The sequence below is a fragment of the Drosophila rhopaloa genome, unplaced genomic scaffold, assembly GCF_018152115.1.
Source record: "Drosophila rhopaloa isolate 14029-0021.01 unplaced genomic scaffold, ASM1815211v1 contig_105, whole genome shotgun sequence".
NCBI lineage: Eukaryota > Metazoa > Arthropoda > Insecta > Diptera > Drosophilidae > Drosophila > Drosophila rhopaloa.
This window is the reverse complement of record NW_025334979.1, coordinates 1,172,666-1,182,424: the sequence shown is the minus strand read 5'-3', so window position 1 is coordinate 1,182,424 and position 9,759 is coordinate 1,172,666. Positions and strand designations below refer to the sequence as shown.

Genomic DNA, 9,759 nt, shown 5'->3' with positions numbered 1-9,759 from the left:
AGTGGTGTTTGACGCGGTCTCTTATTAAGATTCCAGTGCCGCCATGCGCTTTACCATCTGGATGATCTGTGCCATAGAACGTGTATCCCCGTATTTGAAAGTTAAATATTTGCTGGTGAGATGCGTTTCTGCCAGCAACATAACGTCGATGTGGTTTTCGTTCAGAAATTGAGTTATTTCAGGTTTATGCCGTGAAACACCGTTGGCGTTCCACAGAGTTATTCGAAGGCTAGGCATGGTTTATTTGGACTGCTGAGCTGCAAGCATTTGTAGTAAGATATTTTGGTTTTGCATAAGGGTTTGCATAGTGGTTTTCATGAAGGACATAAATTCCATCATATTTTGTTGCAAAGTAATCATCATAGATTCCATGTTACTTTGTGGCTGTCCCATGGCCTGCTGGATGTTATCAACTTTCGGCTCTATGTGAGCTGTGCCTGATCTTAGAGCACTGGCGTAAGAAATTCCGTTGGTGGTAATTGAAGGGCCAAATGATGATCTGGCTGCTTTTGCGAAGAAAACTTCCGGTGTCGTTTGTGATCTCATGTAAGTGTTTTGTGTGTTCAGGGAGCGTGCCGTTGTTGCTCGTTGCATCCGACTTTTCATCGCCTTGTAGACTGGACAGCCTCTGTAGTTAGCTGTGTGGTTTCCTTGGCAGTTTACACACTTTTTAGTGAGAGAGTCTTCCTTGTTGGCAAAGCAGGGTTCGGAGCCGTGGCAGTTTCCACAAGCTACACATACTGACCTGAGGGTGCAGTAAGCCCTGGTATGACCGTATTCCTGGCAGTTTGTGCATTGCACTGGTCCGGTCCGTTTGTGCGGCTCTTCCACTGTGATCCTACGGTGCAGAAGGTACTGCAACTTGTAGATCGGGTGCACTGCGTTTTTTTTCAAAGTTCTGCTGTCTGGCTCCAGCTCGACCTTGAAGAGTGGTTGCGGCTTCTTGTTTTTGTTCATAATGTTTATAACATTTTTTGCGCAAAAACCGTTTTCTTTTAAGGCCTCTGTAATTTCGCAGGGGGTCACATCGGGTTCTATTCCCTTAAGCACAACTTGCAAACCTTTGCAACTTTTCAGCTGGTACGTGTAATAATTCTTTTTGGCATCGTTTAAGTACTTCGACACTGCTCGGAAATCGTCTTCGGTTTTGGTTTGGAGTTTAGTTTCGCTTATATTCCCTTTCATAAGCGGAATAACATGAAAGTTATCTTTTCCGACAAGCTCAACTATTTTGTTGACTAGGGCATTCGAGATCTTCTCCCGAATAAAAATAGGTGGGGGCTTTAGTTTCCTTTGGGGCTAATTGTTCAGACTCTGTTTCAGGCTCCGCCAGAATGGAAAATCTGTTTTCATCTAATGGCCCGGGATTTAAAGGGCCTTTGTTGGAACGATTTATTTTGGGCTTATTGCCGTCCGAGTTTTTTGGGGTGTTAGCTTGCGCTTGGAGATATTAATGTAGCGATCCATGCCTGTCTGAATGGCCGAACCCGCTTGCAGAATTGTCACTTCTTCTACCGTAGCTTTGTTTTTGCCGTTTGCACCGATTTTTGCACTTGGTTGTGTTGTTGCTTTACCCGCAGCACAAGAAGAGGGTGGAGTCGTTATTGCATTGTTGGCGACAGAGACCGTTGTAGTAGTCGTAGTAGTTTCTGTTGTTGTTGCGCTAGGCGGCAGAAGCTCTGTTGGAGTCTTGCATTGCTCAATCCATGGCGTTCGAGCGGTGAAGAGCAGGGCGGGAGAGCAAGAGTAAGCTCTCTGGTTTTCGGCGGTCAGTAAACTTGCACCTTCAAGCACTTTCGGTTCTAGAGTATTACTCGTCACCGTAAAATAGGCGTTGTTACGGGCCAAAGAGAGACGACGTTTGTCTTGTTCTCTCTGAATTTTTTTTCACGGGCTTCGTCTTGTTGTTTTTGTCGTTGAGTGCGCTGATCCACGTTCTTACTCATTTGTTTATAGTTAGTGCGTAAAGATTAATTATTTAATTAATTAAAACTTTAGTTTACGATATGCGATTTGCATCGCGAAACGCAAAACCTCGCGCTTATTTTTTTTTTTTTCGAACGTTTTCGACTGATTGGCTAATTGTTTTTCCGGAGCGTTAATAAAACACGTCTGCACGCAGCCGAATTGATTTGGTTATAATTTAAAAATTGAGTTCAAATTAATTTTCCACAAAAAGTGAAACAAAAATTAAGTGTTCCGCCAATTTCGGCCCACAAATATTTTTTGATATTAATTTTTTATTGTACATCCGCTGTGACAATATTTGCTTACATTATTACAAATCCAAATACAGTCCACAATAAATCGAAAATTTACAACACATACCCGCCGGCAAAATGTACAATAAAATTGTCCGCCATATTGATTACATATATTACATCCATATTACATATATTACATCCATATTACATATATTACATATTCCATATATATATACATACATTTATACATATTTTTCTACACAACTACACCCCAATTCCGAAAGCTCAAGTATTTCCGTCGGCCATCCAATAAATATATATTAAATAAATTCATAAAGCTGACGTGAAATAACTTTTGTGTCTCAGTGTGTTTTACTTATTTACATATTTTGGGCACTATCCATCCATACATCTACACATACACGCGAATTGCAGTACCGCAAAAAGCTCGATAATCCCGCGCATTCCAGCGTCACCAATACAGCCCGCAAAAGTTCGGGCAGTTGTTTTTCAATCATCCAATTAATAAATTAATTAATAAATTCCAACAAAATTAATAAACACCAAGTTCAACTCCAATAAAATTAAACAATCACTGAGAATTACTGCCAGTTCCAAAAAAGGAAACCAAAAAAGGGGAGAAATATAAAATACTGTCGCCATCGCGGAACTAGTGGAATCAATTTATTAATTTATTGATTTATTAATTTGTTTCTTCGGTTTCACATTTCTTCCAAAAAAAACGCCCATTCCAGTATTTTTTTTCTTATTTATTGAGCTTGGTAAATCTACATATATATCGAGACTCAACTTTTCTTTTGGGGATAAAAAAAGAAAAAAATTGGGAAAAATACCACCTGCATTCCACTGCAAGGTATTTTTTTTTGTTTGTCTCCGAATATTTTTTTAAAATAAAGAAAAACAAAACCGATAAACTCCAAACACTGCCGGGGACATCCAATCCCATCCTAATTCGGCCAACCACCCACTATAAAATACTAAACGACAAATACCTCATCCAATCCAGTATTTTTTCAGTATTTTTATTTTGTGGTATTTTTTTGGTATTTTTTTCCATTCTTGCTCCATCGTTCCACCAAAAGCCTGGCGAATATTTTAACAATAATTCAGCCACGCATATCGACTATTTTTTGATATCCTATTTCCACCGGTCCATAAGTGGGTCCGTAATTGTTTCTCTGATTTTTGTCCGAAATATCAGCGCGCACATTCCACATTCCAACAGCATCCTAGTGTGGTATGTCCAGGGAAAGTTCCAACAAACTATCCCCTGTTCCATCACCGCAAATACCAAAAATCACGGTAAGGACGCCCACACCTAAAAAGGTCAAGACGCCACCTCCCAAAAAGGCTCCTTCTTCCATCGAAAGAACCACGCGAGCCAGCACAAAAATGGTTGCAACGGCTGCCGACCTCGCTATGAGCCAGTTTATTGAAGTCTCGGATCGACTGTCCGAATTGGAATCGCGGATAAATATTCCCTCGGCGGTCCCTCCTACGTTATCCGTCCTCAATATTCGCCGAGACGAAATCCGAGAGGTATGGATCCGCATCAAACAAGAATACGATGCCTGTACCGCATGCCTTGTAGCAGCCGGAGAAGGTGCAGCTGACAGCTTGCCAGTCCTCAAGGCTAAGTACGGGTATTGCTACAGCGCGTACGAAAGGTGCGGTGCCCAGATAGCAGACATGATAGCGCAAACTCCGCAACTTCCGCAACCTTCCCCAACGCCAGCTGATCCTTCTCAGACATACATTCCGTCAGGCTGCCGGCTTCCGCCGTGCGATACCGAAGTGTTTACCGGCGACTATCTTCGTTGGCCAACCTTTAGGGATCTATTCACGGCAATTTATATCAACAATCCCAGACTCACTCCTGTCGAAAAATTATTTCACCTTAATGCTAAAACGAGTGGCGACGCTCACAATATAGTTTCAAATTCACCCCTTACTAATGGTGGCTTTCGATCAGCGTGGGATAACCTCACTGAGCGTTTCGAAAACAAGCGATTGTTAGTAAACAGTCAATTAAAGATACTTTTCAATGTACCGTCCGTCACACAGGAGTCTGGGTCAGCTTTGAAAGAACTTCAAAGTACCATCCAGGGTTGCCTTACTGCACTAGAAATGTCCGGTATTCAGGTCGAAACTTGGGATTGCCTCCTGGTATATATGTGCTCGTCCAAACTCCCAAAGCTTACGCTTTCCCTATGGGAGCAGTCCCTCCATAACAAAGCCGAGATCCCTACGTGGCACGAGCTGAACGTTTTCCTAACGGAGCGTCACAAGACACTAGAAGCCATAGATGATGTTCGACCATCAGGTTCTAGTCAGACTCAGCCCAGGGCATCCACTTCCAACTCGGCGTCTCGAAGAATAAATTCATACGAGACAAGGGTAGCACCTAGGCAACTTAGAGGGTGCGATCTCTGTAATAGAGAGAACCATCCTGTACGCACATGCGCCAAATTTCTCCAGATGACGGTCGACCAACGCATCGCATATATAAAAAGAAAACAGCTGTGTTTAAAGTGCTTTGCGCGGACACATCAGTTGCGCGACTGCGAAAGCGCACATAACTGCTTCACGTGCCGCGGCCGCCATCACACGCTCCTACACCGAGGCAGCCCATCCCCAGCGCGCGCAAATCCAACGCCAACGCCCAGATCCAGACCAAATACTCTCGGTCCCTCGGCTGCCAGTGGCACGCAGTCAACGCTTCAGAATTATTTTGCGGCAGGCACTAGGTCAGTCCTCCTAGGCACCGCTATAATTAATATATGCCATCGAGGTTCCAATTTCCAAGCGCGAGCCTTAATAGACTCCGGATCTGAGGCGACCTTCATCACTGAGCGCCTTTATCCGAGCACAGGTCTCAGGACTTAATCAAACGGTCTCCGCTGAGACCAAAAAGATCTGTCAATTCACGATCCGTTCTCCAACCCGGCCTAGCTTGCAGTTAAACACCACTGCCTACGTGCTTCCACAAATAGCCGGAAATCTTCCTTCATGTCCGCTTCCGCAACATTTCCTGCGAGACCTTCCCGGACTTCCGCTAGCGGATCCAAAGTTCTATGAGAGCGCACAAATAGATATTCTAATCGGGGCCGATATACTTCCATCCATTCTACTAAGCGGTACCCGAGCGAACATCTGTGGCTCGCTTCTCGGTCAAGGGACTATTTTCGGCTGGATTCTAACAGGACCAGTACCAGCTCCGAGGCATGATCAAATATCATCCTTTTCCACGCAAGTTGCACACACGTATGAAGCGTCTCTCGATAAACTCCTCACCAAATTCTGGGAGGTGGAGGATCTGCCAGTAAAAGTGGCAAAAGAATCCGACGTGATTTGTGAGGACAATTTTCTTCGGACCACCACAAAAGACGAAACCGGCAGGTATGTCGTGAGTCTCCCTTTTCGTGATCCTGAGAACATTAATTGCTCCCTGGGACATTCCAGATCCCAGGCGCTGGCTCAATTCTTAAGAAACGAGCAGCGGCTAAAAAGGGACAGTACGTTAAAATCCAAGTACGACTCAGTTATCCAAGAATATCTCGACCTCAATCACATGAGAGAAGTCCTTCCTACCCACGATTCAGCATGTTACTACCTGCCACACCACGCAGTGTTAAAACCGGAGAGTACGACCACCAAACTTCGAGTGGTATTCAACGCCTCCAGCCCTTCAGACAATGGGGTCAGCTTAAATGATATCCTTCATGCTGGCCCGGTCCTACAGTCCGATCTAACCATCCAGATCCTGAAGTGGCGATATTTCCGATTTGTGTATAGTGCTGACATCGAGAAAATGTACCGGCAGATCTGGGTAGATCCGAAGCAGACAGCGTTCCAACGTATCTTATTCCGCGATAGGGAAGGGTACATTCGAGATTTTGAGCTAAAAACTGTTACGTTTGGGGTCAATTGTGCACCGTTCCTGGCAATTCGGGCACTGCAACAGCTGGCGACCGACGTGCAACTAACCCATCCGAGGGCGAGTAAAGTTATTCGTGGTTGCATGTATGTCGATGATGTCCTTTCGGGAGCTGACTCTGCAGAAGAGGCTCACCTCACCATTCGCGAGTTGCAGTGTGCCCTCGATTCGGCTGGTTTTCCATTAAGGAAATGGACCTCCAACCACAAAGAAGTTCTGGCTCATATCGGAACCGATCATCTTTTAAATGCCGATTTCCTCGAAATAGATACGGAAAGCACGGCGAAAACTCTCGGAGTCCGTTGGAAAGCAACATCCGATGAGTTTTTCTTCGCCCTCCCCGACCTATCCACCGAAGCTACACTCACAAAACGGCATGTTCTCTCCCAAATTGCGAAGCTGTTTGATCCAGCAGGCTGGCTCGCCCCTTTCGTGGTCTGTGCCAAGATTTTCATGCAGGAGATCTGGCTGCGTGATCTAGGGTGGGATGATGAACTTCCAATTGAACTGTGCCAAAAGTGGCGTGATTTCCTTAAAAGCTACTCAGTCCTAGATCAAGTCCGAATTCCCAGATGGGTTTCCTTCCGCCCAGAATTCCGAGTGGAACATCACGGATTCTGTGATGCCTCTCAAAAGGCGTACGGTGCTGCGATCTATGTGCGCGTCGAGATGGGGCACACGACGCTAGTGCATCTTCTCACGGCCAAGACGCGCGTGGCGCCAGTAAAAACTGTGTCGCTTCCCAGACTAGAGCTGTGTGGAGCTCTATTGCTATCCGAGATGGCCGCATCCATCCTCCCCCATATGCCGATGCTGTCCTCGAAACTCCATTGTTGGACCGATTCCACGATTGTGCTGGCATGGCTAGCTAAACCAGCATGCCAGTGGACAACGTTCGTTGCCAATCGGGTTACAAAGATCACCCAGTCCACAGAGGCAGCCAATTGGTCGCATGTTCAATCCGAACACAATCCAGCTGACTTGGCCAGTCGGGGCGTGCCATTACAAGAACTGGTCGACAACTCCCTTTGGTGGCATGGGCCCACTTGGTTGCAAAAGCCACGAGATCAGTGGCCTGCCCAAAGCACCGATTTACAGGTGACCGAAGTGGAAAGGCGTCCTGTCAAGGCCCATGTTGCGTCCAGTCCGACAGAGGACATCCTTGATCGCTTTTCCATGTTAAATAGAGCTTTACGGGTCCTTGCGTATGTCCACCGTTTTGTCCAGCGATGTAGGAAACAGTCGCCGATTCCGGAAGTCCATCTAGAAGCCCAAGAACTTGTCGCCGCTGAACGGCTCATGGTCATTAGCACTCAGCGCAGATCTTTTGCTAACGAATATCGCTGCTTGAGTCAAAAGCGTCCTGTGTCCGCGGCAAGTTCCATCCTCTCCTTGAACCCTTTTCTAGATGAGAAAGGGCTTATAAGGGCGTGCGGCCGAATAACGGCCTCCGAAAATTTGCGATATGATGAACGACATCCTATAATCCTCCCGTACGAATGTGCACTCTCTCGACTACTGGTAAACTTTACGCATCTCATAACGTTGCATGGAGGTAACCAGTTAGTCGTACGTCTCACCCGGTCAAGATATTGGGTTCCGAAAATAAAGAACTTGGTAAAGGCCGTTATTAACTCCTGCAAGGTCTGCGTTATCCATAAGAAGCGATTGCAAGTTCAGATGATGGGAAGTTTTCCGAAAGAGCGAGTCTCTTTTTCCCGGTCATTCACGTACACAGGGATGGACTACGCCGGCCCTTTCGACATAAAAATTACACAGGCAGAGCTTGCCTAATTACAAAAGGGTATGTGTTGGTTTTCGTGTGTTTCTCTACAAAGGCCATCCATCTAGAGCCTACATCCGATCTGACGACCGAGAAATTTCTCGCCGCTTTCGCTCGGTTCGTATCCAGAAGAGGTTGTCCCCGTCAAGTGCAGTCCGACAATGGGAAAACCTTTGTCGGCGCTGCCACCCTGCTCTCCCGAGATTTTCTACAAGCCGTAAAGAGTCTGTGACTGATGCGTATAGTCATCAGCAGCTCAACTGGCAATTCATTCCTCCGGGGGCACCCCATATGGGAGGCCTGTGGGAAGCGGGTGTCAAAAGCTTCAAAACCTTGTTTTACAAGTCCACCGCTACTCGAAAGTACACTTTTGAAGAACTTTCAACCCTCCTAGCGAAAATTGAAGCTTGTCTAAATTCCAGACCGCTATCTCCTATGTCTGAAGATCCCACTGATCTCTTAGCATTGACACCAGGGCATTTTCTAGTCGGCGGACCTCTTCTGTCCATAGTGGAACCCGAATTAAAAGGGGAATCCAAGTCCATTGTAAATCGGTGGCAACACTTAAAGGCGCTCCATCAACAATTCCAAGCTCGATGGAAAGAGGAGTATCTCAAAGAGCTCCACAAGCGTAACAAGTGGCAGTCCCCGACCGCAAATCTCCGCGTTGGCGACATGGTAGTCGTCAAGGAGGACAATCTGCCCTCGAATGAGTGGCGCCTTGGCAGAATCGACTCTGTCTTTCCGGGGGCTGACGGCAATGTCCGTGTCGTCAGCATTCTCACGGCACGTAGGATTATCAAGCGTCCCGTGACCAAGGTGGTTCTTCTGCCAGGAGAACCCTCCAACCGTCTTCCTCAACCAACATCCTCCACATAATTCCCCAACAATCCTCGCCATCGAAGCATCTCAAATCATCTTTTTTATCCATTACTCCCTACCAGATCACATCATGGTTCCTCGTCCACGCAGCGCTCAGGCATTGGAAAGCAGACGCACTCGAGGTATACATTCCTACCGATGCCGAGTCTGCCGTGGAATCCATCCGCTTAGAAAGTGCCAGAGGTTCCTAAAGCTGAGCGCAGAGAAGCGGCTTCGAGCAGTGCTTATTAATAAGTACTGCTCAAATTGTCTCGCCCACGAGCACTCCGACGGGAGTTGTCGCAGTGGCGACAAATGCAAAACGTGCAACGGGAAGCACCACACGCTCCTCCATATGCACGAGCGTCCCCTGCCGTCGGCTAATCAACAGCGTTCGCGCCGGCAGAATCCGCCAACTCGCCAAGCGCTAGCCCCGGCAAGGCGCTCGGCATACGCCGCTTCTCAGCAGCGCTCGCGCCGGCAAGATCCGCCAACTCGCAGAGCGCTTGCCTCTCCGCCGCGCTCAGCCTCCTCGGCACCGGCTCCGTCACTGGCGTCCATCCTTCAACGGCACAGCGTCAATGTCCTGCCGACGGCCATGATCACGTTGGAGACCGGGCTGAAGACCTTCGACACGGCCGCCCTCATCGACCCGTGTACGCCGACGAGCTGCATCGACGCATCATTGGCGTCCGCGTTCCGCTTGCCGACTACGACCGTCGGCGACGAGAGCATCTGCACGGCGACAATTCGGTCGAAGTGCGACAACGGCTTCAAGCTAGAGGTCGTCTTGAAAGTGGAGCCGAACGTCCGCATCCGCACCCCCATCCGAGAGCTCTCGGACACCGTGGTCGGCAAATACGGGGACCTCCCGTTGGCCGACAAACGCTTTTACTTGCCGGCAACCATATCTGTAGTCCTGGGTGCGGATGTCTACGCCAAGGTCATCCGAC

General features: G+C 47.4%; 1 pseudogene; it reads left to right on the top strand.

Annotated features, from left to right (window-relative positions):
• Nucleotides 1-3,464: 3,464 nt before the first annotated feature.
• On the top strand, nucleotides 3,465-8,334 carry LOC123038136 (annotated as a pseudogene).
• Nucleotides 8,335-9,759: the final 1,425 nt, after the last annotated feature.